General features: G+C 41.5%; 1 protein-coding gene and 1 long non-coding RNA gene across 13 annotated transcripts in view; one reads left to right on the top strand and one right to left on the bottom strand.

The window, feature by feature from the left end:
- LOC130542116 (uncharacterized) overlaps window positions 1-12,095 on the top strand; it is a 29,206-nt gene extending 17,111 nt beyond the window's left edge. Inside the window, exons 3-4 of the long non-coding RNA XR_008956446.1 lie at window positions 4,194-4,392; window positions 9,248-12,095. This is a non-coding gene — a long non-coding RNA (uncharacterized LOC130542116). The remainder of the gene's footprint in view (window positions 1-4,193; window positions 4,393-9,247) is intronic.
- The window catches only part of MKLN1 (muskelin 1), a 339,272-nt gene that overhangs the window by 204,432 nt on the left and 121,484 nt on the right, over window positions 1-13,356 (bottom strand). The gene's annotated exons all lie outside the window — the stretch shown is intronic.

The following is a 13,356-nucleotide window of genomic DNA, read 5'->3' as shown; positions in this document are numbered from 1 at the left end:
TCAAACCCACAAAGGTCAAAAGAATGATACAATGAATGAATGCCCTTATATTCTTCACCTAGATTCATCAATTGTCATCTGTGCTGTATCTCTTTCTATAAATACACATTTTTATGCACTGAAGCATTTGAAAGTAAGTTGAATACTTTATGATGGTTCACTAAAATAGTTCCGCATACATCTCCTAAGAATAAAGGCATTCTCCTGCATAACTGCAATGCCATTTTCAGACCCAGGAAAATTAATGATTTGATATCTTTAATTCCACATTTAAATTTCTCTAATTGTCCTAAATGTTTTTTATGGCCATCTTTTTTTTTATTGGATCTAAGATCTTAACAAGGTTCATACATTGCATTTGATTCTGTCTCTAGTCCAGGGCCCCAAAGTGAACATTCAGCTTTTCATTGTCATGACTAGGGGTGCTATTGGCATCTAGCAGATAGAGACCATGGATGCCTGCTAAGTATCCTACAATACACAGACAACGCCCCATAACAAAGAATTAGCTGACCTGAAATGTCAATTAGTGTTGAGATTGAAAAACCTTGTTCTAGTCTATCTAGAACAGTCTCCTCTCATTTTTTGTTGTTGTTTTTCATGACATGGACTTGTAATACCCAAGCTGATTGTAATACAGAATTTCCCATACTCCAGGACTTTCTGATTTTTTTCATGATTAGCTTCCATTTGAACATATTTGGCAAGAATAGTACATAGATCATTGTAATGATTAGCTATTACTGCATACCAACCCATCCCCACACTCAGGGGCATTCAACCATTGACTAGGTAGTTCTGCTGATCTGGCTGGGCTCAGCTGATTTTGGCTGGACTCATTCATGGATCTGTAGTCATTTGGCACATTGACTGGGGGCTGGCTGGTCTAGGATCCCTGGTCAACTGGGGTGACTGGGCTCAGCTCCATTCATTTCACACTTAGCAGGCTGGCCCTGGCCTATTCTCATGGAAGAGGTAGGGTCTGAAAAAAAGTGGAAGTGTGTAACATCTATCAAGGCCTAGGCTTAGAACTGGTACTCTATCACTTAACTGCATTATATTGGCCAACCAAGATAACAAAGCCAGCCTGTATTCAAGTGACAGAGAAATAAACTCTACCTCTTGATGGGAGCTGCTGCAAAGTCACATTGCAAGGGGTGCGGATAAGGAGGGAAAGAATCTGGGCCTATTGCAATCAGTCTATCAAAGTGATATCCTGTACCTCGTACAGCATCGTATCAGGAGGAAAATAATATCAGGTTGTTCCACTATTAGAGATGTTAAGTTGTGATACTTGATGAAGTATCCACTCTTTAGATATGTGCAGCGATGCTTGGGTGCACTGCTACCCTGCCTACCATTGTTTTAGTTCCCTAGGGCTGTTGTAACAAAGTAACCACAAATTGGGTGGCTAACACAACAGAAATGTATCATCTCATAGTTCTGAAGGCTGGAAGTGTCGGCAGAGCTCCCTCCGAAACTTTTAGGAGAGAATTCTTCCTCGCCTCCTCTAGCTTCTGGTAGCCCCAGACATTCCTTGGCTTGTGCACTTCAATTCAGCCTCCATATTCACATGGCATCCTCCCTGTGTCTCTGTATCTTCACATGACCATCCTCTTGCAAGGACACCAGTCATACTGGATTAGAGTCTCATCCTATTCCAGGATGACCTCATCTTGACAGATTACATCTGCAATGACCCTATTTCCAAATAAGACCACGTTCTAGGGGCGCCTGGGTGGCACAGCGGTTAGGCGTCTGCCTTCAGCTCAGGGCATGATCCCGGCGATCTGGGATCGAGCCCCACATCAGGCTCTTCCACTGTGAGCCTGCTTCTTCCTCTCCCACTCCCCCTGCTTGTGTTCCCTCTCTCGCTGGCTGTCTCTATCTCTGTCAAATAAATAAATAAAATCTTTAAAAAAAAAAAAAAAAGACCACGTTCTAGGGTCCCGGGGGTAGGACTTCAACATACCTTTCTCGGGAAACACAACTGAACCTATAACACCCATCAACCCTTCACCCAAAGGTTTTATCCATCCACGTATAGTCTTTGAATGAGTTCATTACATTGGGAATTGCATAACAGTGTTTTTCTTAAACCTCATAATTTAGCTGGCATTCTTCTGTAAAGAAGAAGGTTTTTTGTTTTCCTATTTCCTTCCCCATCTCTTCTTTCCTCCCCCCTTTTTAGTCACTTTGAATGTGTGGCTTTTTCTTTGTATATAACCATCATTTTTATACAACCATACAAACAAAATTTTGGTGATCAGATTGTCTCAAATTTGACTAATGAGAGTCCCTAAAGTCAACTCTTAATGAAAAAAAGTACAGTAAGTATTTAAGTTTTATTGAATTTAAAATTCTTCTTATTAATATGTAATGTGACTAGTCCCACTAATCTATCCCATAGGACCTACTTCTGCTGTCCCCATAGGTCAGGGCTTATATTTTCTCCCTGGGGAGGCTATGTGATTGTTTCCCATGGGAAAAGTCTCATCATCGTTTCTAAAGTACAGCCATAAAAAAAAAAAAACTAAAAACACCCTGTCATTTACTGAGTATACTATTTTACATATGCTATTTAAAATGTCATAATAACTCTGTGCCTAAGTAATGTTACTATATATTACAAATGAGAAATCAGAAGTTTAAAGTGAGATACTGGAAAGAGTATGGATTTTGTAAACTGGTGGTTTGAATCCTGTCTTTATCACCTATCAGGTATATGATCTAGGGTCTCTGTAGGCATAGGTTTGTTTATCTGTACTATAATGATGAGGATACCTGCCTCCCACGTCTGAGCCTGGCTGCTTACCTGACCTAGAGTGGGTGTCTATTAGTTCTCTCTTTCCATATCCTGATAACTTCTAGGTCATGTTGGATAAATGACAGTGCCACAGAGTCTACTAGCAAGTAATTAATTTCATTAATTCAGAATATGCTCCCTAGGTATTAGAGATAGCTCAACCTAAGTGTTAACTAAGATTTACCTTTAAATATCTTTGGGGGAAAAAAAGTTCCCTAATCCATTTCTTTTTTTTTTTTTAAAGATTTTATTTATTTATTCGACAGAGATAGAGGCAGCCAGAGAGAGAGGGAACACAAGCAGGGGGAGTGGGAGAGGAAGAAGCAGGCTCATAGTAGAGGAGCCTGATGTGGGGCTCGATCCCACAACGCTGGGATCACGCCCTGAGCCGAAGGCAGACGCTTAACCGCTGTGCCACCCAGGCGCCCCCCCCAATCCATTTCTTAAACAATATTGTGGGAAGGAAATCATATCTATTCAACTTAAGAGAACAACTTTTAGGGAGATCTTCTGCATTTTGCATGGATATTAGGAAGCTCATTTACAAATCAATCTTTAAAAAAGACTCAATTTGTTCATCTGAAAACATTGTATTCATTCATCCCACAAATAGTATTTAGCACCTACTATGTCCCATGCAATGTTCTAGGCTCTTGGGATACATCAAAGAATAAAACAAATATTCTTGGGGCTCGTGGGTGGCTCAGTCACTTAAGCATCCAACTCTTGATTTTACCTCAGGTCATGATCTCAGAGTCATGAGATCGAGCCCAGGTTTCAGCTCAGGTCGTGATCTCAGGGTTATAAGATTGAGCCCCTTGGGCTCTGTGCTGGGCATGCTAGCCTGCTTAAGATTTCCTCTCTCTCTGCACCCTCCCACTGCTCGCACATGCCCTGTCTCTCTAAAAAAAAAACAACGAACAAACAAACCCTCAATATTCCTGCTTTATTTACCTTTTAGTTGGGGGAGATAGGTGAAAAACAAATAAATTTGCAAATTTTATACCGTATTAGAAGTAGGTATGTGCTAATGAGAAAAAGAAACAAAGTAGGGGTGTACAGGAGGGGACAGCAATTTGGAATAGGCTCGTCATCATTTATAAGGTGATATTTTTGAGCAAAGACTTAAAGGAGGTGAAGAAAGTGGTCAGGTGGCCATCCGGGAGAACAGCAAATACAAAGGCCCTTGGGCAGGAGTGCGCTTGGCCTACTGGAGGCACAGCAAGGAGGCCGGGGTAGCTGGAGTGCGTGAAGGAGGGGAAGTGTCTTATTTATCTAACAAACACTCAGCTAGTCCTTGCTAGTAGCAGTATTTTAAGCACTTAAAAATATTAACTAATCCTCCCAACAACTATGTGAAGTGGATACTGTTGTTCTCTTTTACCAGATGACAAAACTGAAGCAAGAAGGTTAACAAACCACCCCCAAATGATGGAACTGTCAAGTGACAGCTGGGGCACTCAGTAGTCTGTCTCCAGAGGCTTTGGGGGCTTTGAGGCACCGAAGGATGCTATACTGCCTCCTAGAAATAAGAGATGAGATCCAGTTATGGGGGACCAGTTCCCACAGGTCATCAGAGGCCATTGGTAAGGATTTGGGTTTTGTTCTGAGTGATAGAGGTTTTGAACAGAAGCGTGATATGTGTTTGTTTCTGTTGTTGTTCCAGAAATTTCCAAATCATTTACATACTTTAAGTATTTAAAGTATCTGGCATTTCATATGCTTATGCAAATTCAAAAGAATTTCAACTTCTGGGAAAAAAAGAAAACTTGATATGTGTAATCCGGAGATGATATCCCATCAAATACCATTTGTGTAAAGAGGAATGTCTTCTGTTCTAACATCTTACAAGAACTTTTTTATTGTAAAGACCTAGCAACACTTAAGTAGCTGGCTGTGCTTTCTTGGGGGCACCAAGGCAAAGTTTTGACCAAAAAACGTTCTTTTCTTACTTCAAAGGGAGAAAAAAAATGTATAGAGGCAAATGGACTATTTAAGATATGTCCTGTCTCCTACCAAAAATAATGGGTTACTGGTGCTGCTTTCTTGGGGCTTAATATGTCAGCACCCTGTAGGGGGCCACCCTCCTTCTCTGGGGCTTCATGACTTCAAGTGTTGGAGTGATCCAGAGGCAGCTGCCGTGGAGAGGAATTAAAGGACTGTGGCATGAGCCACCCACCCTGCTCCAGGAGTACTTAGGACCAGTACTGACAGAGTCAGTCTGGAGAAGAGAGAGAGTCAGTCTGGAGAAGAGAAACCTGGGAAGGCTACAGTCATCCAGGAATGATATTAATGATCATAATTGCCAGTTTACTTAGCATTTACTGTATACGTAGCATTGTGCCAAATGCTTCAGAAGCATGAACTATATAGTATCATCATCCCCATGTGATGGATAAAGAAACTAAGGCTTTAAGAAATGAAGTTAAATTGCCCAATATCAGGGTGCCTGGGTGGCTCAGTCGGTTAAGCATCTGCTTTTAGCTTAGGTCATGATCCCAAGGGCCTGGGATCAAGCCCCCTGTCAGGCTCCCGGCTCAGTGCGGAGTCTGCTTCTTCCTCCCTCTTCCTCTGCCCCTCGCCCCCACTCTTGCTCTTTCTCTCTCTCAAATAAATAAAAATTTTTAAAAATTGCCCAAGATTGTACACAGCTGCCATTTAAGCACAGCTCTGCCTATCTCCAAAGCCCATGCTCCTCCTCCTTTGTTCTATGCTGTCTGGAAATATAATTTTCTGTGGTTATTCCTTCTGTAACTCTCAAAACACGGTCTTTCTGGAGGTAGTTCCAGTTCCGAATTTCCAGCGGCCTTTTAGACATACCTGTAAGTTTCAGCCATATCCTTCCTTGTAATGTTGAGTATATCAGACACATCTTATGCGCCTCATCAGATTCTCTTGTCATCATTTCCTTGCTTACTCTGTCTCTGCCACTGTGCAGCTGACCTGCTTTCCTTGGGCCCAGGTAGGCCCACAACCTACGGCTGGACTTATCTGCCACTTTCCCAGCCTGGTCCCCACCTTGACTGCCACCAAGTGACCAGACTCACCAGCTTCACACCATGAATTTCTGGCTTCTCTCTGTATTCCCCAACCAGGATTAAAGGCCATACTAGAGAGCACGTGGCTTGCTGAGAGACTAACAATGGGACCATATTACATAACCTAAAAGTGTGGGGAAAAGTAACTCCTGGTGTGGTGAATCTTGATCAGTGGGAAATGGGAGGGAGCCACAGTGATGGATTTCCTTTTTCTTTCTGCCTCCCAAGAACTAACCTGAGCGAGGTTTCACTGTTTAGCACCTGGAGGTATTCTGTGTGGACACACAGGCGTACCTATTGTCTCTGCAGATTGTTCGGGCACCATCTTGCATTGCTTCCCATCTTTCTGTGTCTCCCTTCCCTTTTTCTCTCACTCTTACTGCCCTAGGATTACATCTCCTAAATAAAACATTAGTATTAATTCTAGGTTTGAGTTCTATTTTCTGTGAAACATAGGCGAAGATTTTCAGGCTCCATTTCTCTAAATGGAACCACCACTTCCTAAATTCTCTTGGCTTAAAGCCAAGAGTCCAAGAGTGTATTCTAGAAGATAATCATAGCTGATAATAAATTTCAGTATTTTCACTATAACTGATAGAATTTGTGTATTACCTCCAAAAAGGTGCAGTTTATCTGGAAGAAAATAAAGATATTTAAAAGGATCCTTGGCCATAAAAAGACTTGGAACGAATAGCTCAAAAGTAGCCTTAATCCTCAACTGGACAACAGGAATTCCTGTGGATTTTGATAACTGCCTGAAACCATCAGAATACCTGTCACATCTATAACGCCCTTGAGGTTTCTAATAGACAGGAAACCAAATTATTCATCAACTTATTCTGCCATTCCAAACAAAACCATTTGTTCCAGGAGTAGGTCCCTAACCGAGGGCAATAAGCCTATGCCAATGTGGTGGCTTGCCAAGAAGGCTCTGCCCGACAGTCTGTACTTGGTGGTGAGCCGTCTACCCACGCAGGTCCTTTGTGGGGAGTTGAATATGAAATACGGAGAGGGAGTCAGCAGTTAGCATTGGGCAGAAGCTAGATGATACACAGAGGAAAGGAAAAAAACTGAAGTCATGTGGCCTCAGAAACCATGATGCAATAGAAGCCGTGAGATTGAGAACAGAATAGAAAGTACTTAGTAGCAAGGGCGGCAGAAGCAGAGAGTCCCAGTCATAAATAATTACAGTGCAGAGCAACAGGTTATTTACTGCGGAAGAGGCGGCAAGCTAGCCCCGCTGCTATGGCCGTATTGTGTGCTGAATCACCTTCCAGTTCCCACTGGTCATTGCTTAAACTTAGACTGAAGCAACCTGAGTCTGTCTGTTCTGGAAATTAAATCGTTGCCTCTCCATATCTATATCCAACAAGATCATGGCAGGAAACTCAAGGTACGCTCAGCTGGGGTTTTGAAAATAATCTGATGAAGACACGACTTGCAAGGTTGTAGGTAGGGTTTGGGGCACGTAAGAGGAATATTAAGGCACCTAAGGACTGCAAGAATGGAAACTCAGGACTGAAGAGACGAGGGAGACAAATAATGTTTACAGGAGTTCAGAAGGAGGTTATAGCTGTGAAGGGGCACAGCTGCTGCTGGACCACGGTGCTAAAGCAAGGAGGAAAGGAGAAGAAATACCTCAACCCCTTTTCCCCCCTGCCCTCTGATACTTGCTGATGCCTCCCGTTGGCCAAACCCAACATTAAGCCAGTGCACCATGGAATCCAGATCATATCATCATGGTATCAGCCTCATGGGGCACAGAGCAGGGCAGAGAAGGATAGGGGGCTGTCATGGACTGACTAGGGGCCCCTTCAAAAAATACATTCACATGCTGATCCCCAGACCCTGAAAATATTATATTATATGGTACAAGATGTTATTAAATTTAGGATCCTGAGAGGAGGAGCTTATCCTGAATTACTTGGGTGGGCCCTAAATGCAATCATGGATAACCTGATACAAGAGAAGTAGTGGGAGTTTTGAGAAAGAAGAGGCGGTAGCAATGTGACCACAGGATCAGAAATTGGAGTGACGTGGCCACAAGCCAAAGAAAGCCTGGAGCCGGCAGAAGCTGAAGAGTTGAAGGACAGACTCTGCCCTGGAGCCTAGGGAGGGAGCAGAGCCTTGCCAAAAGCTTGATTTTTGTCTTCTAGCCTCCAGAAATGCGGGAAACGAAAACTCTGTTGTTTTAAGCCACCCAGTCTGTGGTAATTTGCTATGGCAGTCAGAGGAACTAATAGAGGGGCTAAATGGAGAATAACCAGCACAAAAATGTATTCATTTCAAATACTATGTTGATGGCAATGATATCCCTGATCACCTTGGCTGGAAATTATTTTGCCTCCCTTTCTCTATTCCTTTTGACACTTCCTTTTGGACCACTCATATGATTTAAATTAAATGTTCCCAAGTTATTGTTACTCTTGCATACAAATAGATTTTCATCCTAACCAGATTATGACATTCTTTAGAACAAAAACCTTGTCGTGTACATGTTTGTATCCCGTGAAAATCCTAGCACAGTACTTTGGGACAGAGTGGCATTCTGTAATTGGTAAATGAGAAAGAAAGCCTCCATTCGTCCATCTGTAAATGGAAAATAAAAATTTCCACTGACTTGCCTTTCAGAGATAATAATGGCAGTGTTTCCCAGAAACAATTTCTGCACCTGTAACTGAATGATATATCTGAAACACTCCTTCCTGCTGGAGCAATTCCTCAGAAAAAAAATTGCATCTAGTTTTAGCATGCCCTCCTTACGCAGTTTCACCCTAAGGAGGAAAAGACAGGATAATTAAGAAAATACAAGAGCTCCGTATTGGTGTTTTTTTCAGAAACTTTGGTTCATCCAGTAGATATTTATCAAAGGACTATTATGTTAAAGTAGGGTCCATAAATGCTGGGAAAACACACACACGCACAAAGAATAAGGCATGATCCCAAGTGAGTAATTGTCACACAATCTGATGAATGTTTTTTATAAGAAGAAAATGCTATAGAACCAGAAAGAAGGGAATGATTAACTCTATCGATGGGAGTTTCACCAAAAAAAGTCACATTCAAGCTGGTCTTTTAGGACTTCATCAGGCAGAGGCAATGTCAAGAGCATTCAGGGACCAAGAGAAAAATAACTTTGCCTGAGCTGTTGCCAAGCAAACCACACCCTCAGCTCAGCCCTATTGTATTCACAAAGACCTATTTTTATTCATTATCCCCATAGCTACTTTTTAAGAAAGGAAGAGAATGCTGAGTACTTCCCTATTTTGCATTTAGGTACTTTGTATGACAAAGAAAGGAGATTATCTGGAGGGAAAGCAGAGGTTGACTTCTGACAAGTCCAATAATGACTCGTCCAAATTGCCATCCCTTGAACTTAATGAACTCTCTTACCTCTCCTCAGCTTCCACTTCATCTCTGAAAACCGAGCCAGGCTATCCTGTGAGTGTGTGGTAACAGCACATGAACAGCTCAGAAGAAAGCAGGCAAGGAATGAGAGCACCCCCTGGTCTCATTGCCCAACACGAGGAGGCATTTCTTTGAATGGTAAATATGGCTGAAGCCCTTTTCCTTCCCCTCGGGTGGTGACCTTCACGTCACTTTTTCACTTTTTAAGGAACAGCTGAGTCTGGGGCACCGCCCAACTTCCCTCGCAGGCCAGCCTTGCTAGGCCTCTGAGACCAGAGCTGGCTGCTTCAACTCAGGGAAAGCAGCTAAGAGACAGGGAAAGACCAGCCTAAACCCACCAAGGGACAGAAGATTTCCCATCCTCACCCTGTAGCCCCCACTGGAAAGTAGGGAAGCTGGGAAACCAGGTTCCAGCCTGAAAGGATACATCACTTGTCTTTGTTTTCTCAAGAAGCCTCTACCTTCCAGACCTTGCCAGGACGCTGGTGGCATTTTCATGAAGCAATAATAACAAGGACGGAGCGTTCTAGCCTGCTGGAGCCTACAGACCGGTCACTCTTTCCACTGCCTTTTGTTTTCATGCATCATTCCCTCACTTGCTTCTCAGATTCCTCAGGGCTTTGAAGAAGCCACAAATGGTCCTCACAGTGACACCACCCAGCAGGCTGGCAGACATTGCTGACATGCACCCTGCCCTAAGCAATGGCTTGTATGCAAGCCCCGACAACGGACACCCAGCCTTACACCTAGTAAGAGCAGGACAACGTCTACAAAGCAACCCCCACCCCCACCATAAGCCAGACCGCCAAAGGTGGGACTGTAGATTAAGTACTACCCTGTGAACTGGTAAATCACATACCCCGGTTTGATTGAAAATGTAAAGTATGTTGGAGAGTGGTACGTCTCTACCGTTTCCTCAAGAATCTAAATGCAGCAACACAGGTGTTACCAACAAAGCCCTAAAGTGCTCTCACTGTGTCCATTCACATATCAGCATGTTAGACTGTGCATACATACAGACATGGAGCAGAGGGTCTCGGTAGTATTTATGTTTCAGTGTCACTTGTGGCCTGTTTCAGGCTACACTGCAGAGCTACCCTGCCAGAATCTGAAAATAAGGCCCAGATATGTGTATTTTTAAAAAGCTTGACAAGGTTGCTTAGAATAGGGGAAAGAGCAATTCTCACATATCCCTGATGAGAGTAAATATTAGTTCAGCCACTGTAGAGAGTATTCTTGAGAGCAATCTAGTGAAGTTAAGAATGTACATATTTTATTCTCTAGTAATTTCCATTCTAGATATATTCCCTAGAAGAATTCTCACACATCAACCCAAGGAGGCATATGCAAAGATATTAATTCCATCACGATTTGAAATAGCAAAACACTAGACAAAACAAATACCCATTCACAGTAGATCCACAGTAGATACAACAGGACTATATTGCAGTACTGTATAGTATAGTATTGCTATTTTATATAGAATGGACTGGCTCCACAAGTATCACATGGATAAATCTCAAAAACATGATGTCGGGAAAAAAGTTTCAGAAAAATATGTACACTATTTATATACATGTTTAAACACCCGAAACATATATGTTGTGTAGTGAAAATATAAAAACATTGGGGAAGGATTCTCACAACCTTCCAGAGATTGGTTACATCTGGAGAGAGATGGGATGCAAGGGTCTTCTTTTGTAACTAAATTTTTCTTTATTTTTTTAAAAAAATCTTAAACAAGGGGCACCTGGATGCCTCCGTTGGTTAAGCGTCTGACTTTGGCTCAGGTCATGATCTCAGGGGCCTGGGATTGAGCCCAAGTCAGGCTCCCCGCTCATCAGGAGTCTGCTTCTCCCTCTCCCTCTGCCAGGTGTGTGAGCGCACATGCTCGCATGCACTGTGTCTCTTTCTCTCTCTCAAGTAGATAAATAAAATCTTAAAAAAAAATCTTAAACAAATATGGCAAGCTGTTATAATTTATTAAATCTGGGTAATGACTGTAAATCCCACTGGTGACTCTAAGCGTTGTCCATAGCCGAAGGATCTTTTGAGATTTTTAGGATTCTTAAATACTGAAAATAAAAGTTTGTTTATGGGAATAAGCCATCCCCATAAATACAGATGAAACTACTGAGTCCTCTTAGTAATGTATGTACCTTGAGATGTTTCTCATTAATGGAGGAGTTGTTACATAGATTCCTACACACTCTCTTACTGGCACTGACCTCCTGGATTTGAGAGCATCCTCGACCGTCAGAAGTGCAACAGCATGAAACTGGGCATTGTATACATGTAGATATCATTATTATAATCTTACCTAGAGATTCTCAAACTTGGCTGAAAATCGCAATCACCAGATAAAAAAATTTTTTAAAGATTTTATTTATTTATTTATTTATTTATTTATTTATTTATTTTAGAGAGAGAGCAAGTGAGCGAGCATAGGGAAGAGCAGAGGGAAAAAGACAAGCAGACTCCACACTGAGCATGGTGCCCAATGTGGGGCTCAGTCCCATGACACTGAGATCATGACCTGAGCCTAAATCAGGAGTTGGATACTTAACCAACTGAGCCACCTAGGTGCCCCAACCTGATAAATTTTTTAATGCAGTTTTCCATACCCCAGCCTCTGATAATATGATGCAGTAGTTCTAATGTGAGACCATGGAATCTATGTTTTCAGTACGGTTGTCAAGAGACTCTTATGATCACCCAGGTTTGAGAAATGATGATAACAATCATAGTCACCGTCTACTATTAATGTTTTTAAAGAAGTTGGGTAGAGAGACAGATGGGATTTAAAAAAAAAACAAGAAAATTAAAGGAGGAAGGGGAGAAAGGAGGGAGGAAGAGAGGGACTGAGTAAGCTTTCAAATCTTTCCTATTCTATTTTTTCCAGATCTCTCCAGCTTTGAATTGTTTCTCCATCCCTTCAACTTTGCTAGAGCTCTAATTATCTGTAATGTTCATTTGGCAGTTCTGTACTTCCCTTTACATTGCTATAATAGGCTATTATTGACTCAATAGGGTTATGTCTTACTTCTTGAATTAGGCTATAAATTCTTCAGGATAGAGACCATATATTGTTTATCTTTGTGTTTTCTATGGTCACAATGCCTTGGACAGAATAAGCAATAAAGCATCATGATTAAGAATATAATATAAAATGAGTTTTGAAATGTGGCAAGATACAAGATCAATATACAAAAATCAATTGTGTTTCTATGCACTCGCAATAAACAACCTGACAATGAAATACAATGCAATCCCCATCCAAATCCCAGCTTTTTTTTTTTGGCAGAACTTGACAAGCTGATCCTACAATTCATATGGAAATGCAAACCAAAATAGCCAAAACACTCTTGAAGAGGAAGAGGAAGAGGAAGAACAAAGTTGAAAAATGCTCATTTCCTTTTTTTAAAAAAGGATTTTATTTATTTATTTATTTATTTATTTATTTATTTATTTATTTATTTATTTTGAGAGAGTGAGAGATAACGAGAGAGAGCATGAACAGGGGGAAGGGCGGTGGGGGAGAGAGAAGCAGACGCCTTGCTGAGCATCGAGCCCTACGTGGGTTTGGGGTTCGATCCCAGGACCCCAGGATCATGACCTTAGCCGAAGTCAGATGCTTAACCGACTGAGCCACCCAGGTGCTGTGAAAGATGTTCATTTCCTAATTTCAAAACCTATAACAAAACTTTAATAATCAAGCCATAAGGCACTAAAGATACACATAGAGATCAATGAAATAGAACTGAGTGTCCAGAAATAAACCCTCATGTTTATGGTCAACTGATTTTTTGATAAGAGTGCCAAAACAATTCAATATGGAAAGAAACATTTTTTTCTATAAATGGTGCTGGGACAACTCGATATCCACATGCAAAAGAATGAAATCGGATTATACTTCACATCATACAAATAAATTAACTCAAAATGGATCACAGACCTAAATTTTAGAGTTAAAACTATAAAACTCACAGAGGAAAACATAGAAGTTAATCTTTATGACCTTAGATTTGGCAATGGTTTCTGAGCCGTGTCACCAAAAGCAGAAGTAACAAAAGAAAACAATAGATAAATTTGACTTTAAAATTA

Source organism: Ursus arctos, unplaced genomic scaffold (assembly GCF_023065955.2).
Source record: "Ursus arctos isolate Adak ecotype North America unplaced genomic scaffold, UrsArc2.0 scaffold_3, whole genome shotgun sequence".
In the NCBI taxonomy this organism is placed as follows: domain Eukaryota; kingdom Metazoa; phylum Chordata; class Mammalia; order Carnivora; family Ursidae; genus Ursus; species Ursus arctos.
This window is presented reverse-complemented; position numbering and strand designations above follow the sequence as displayed.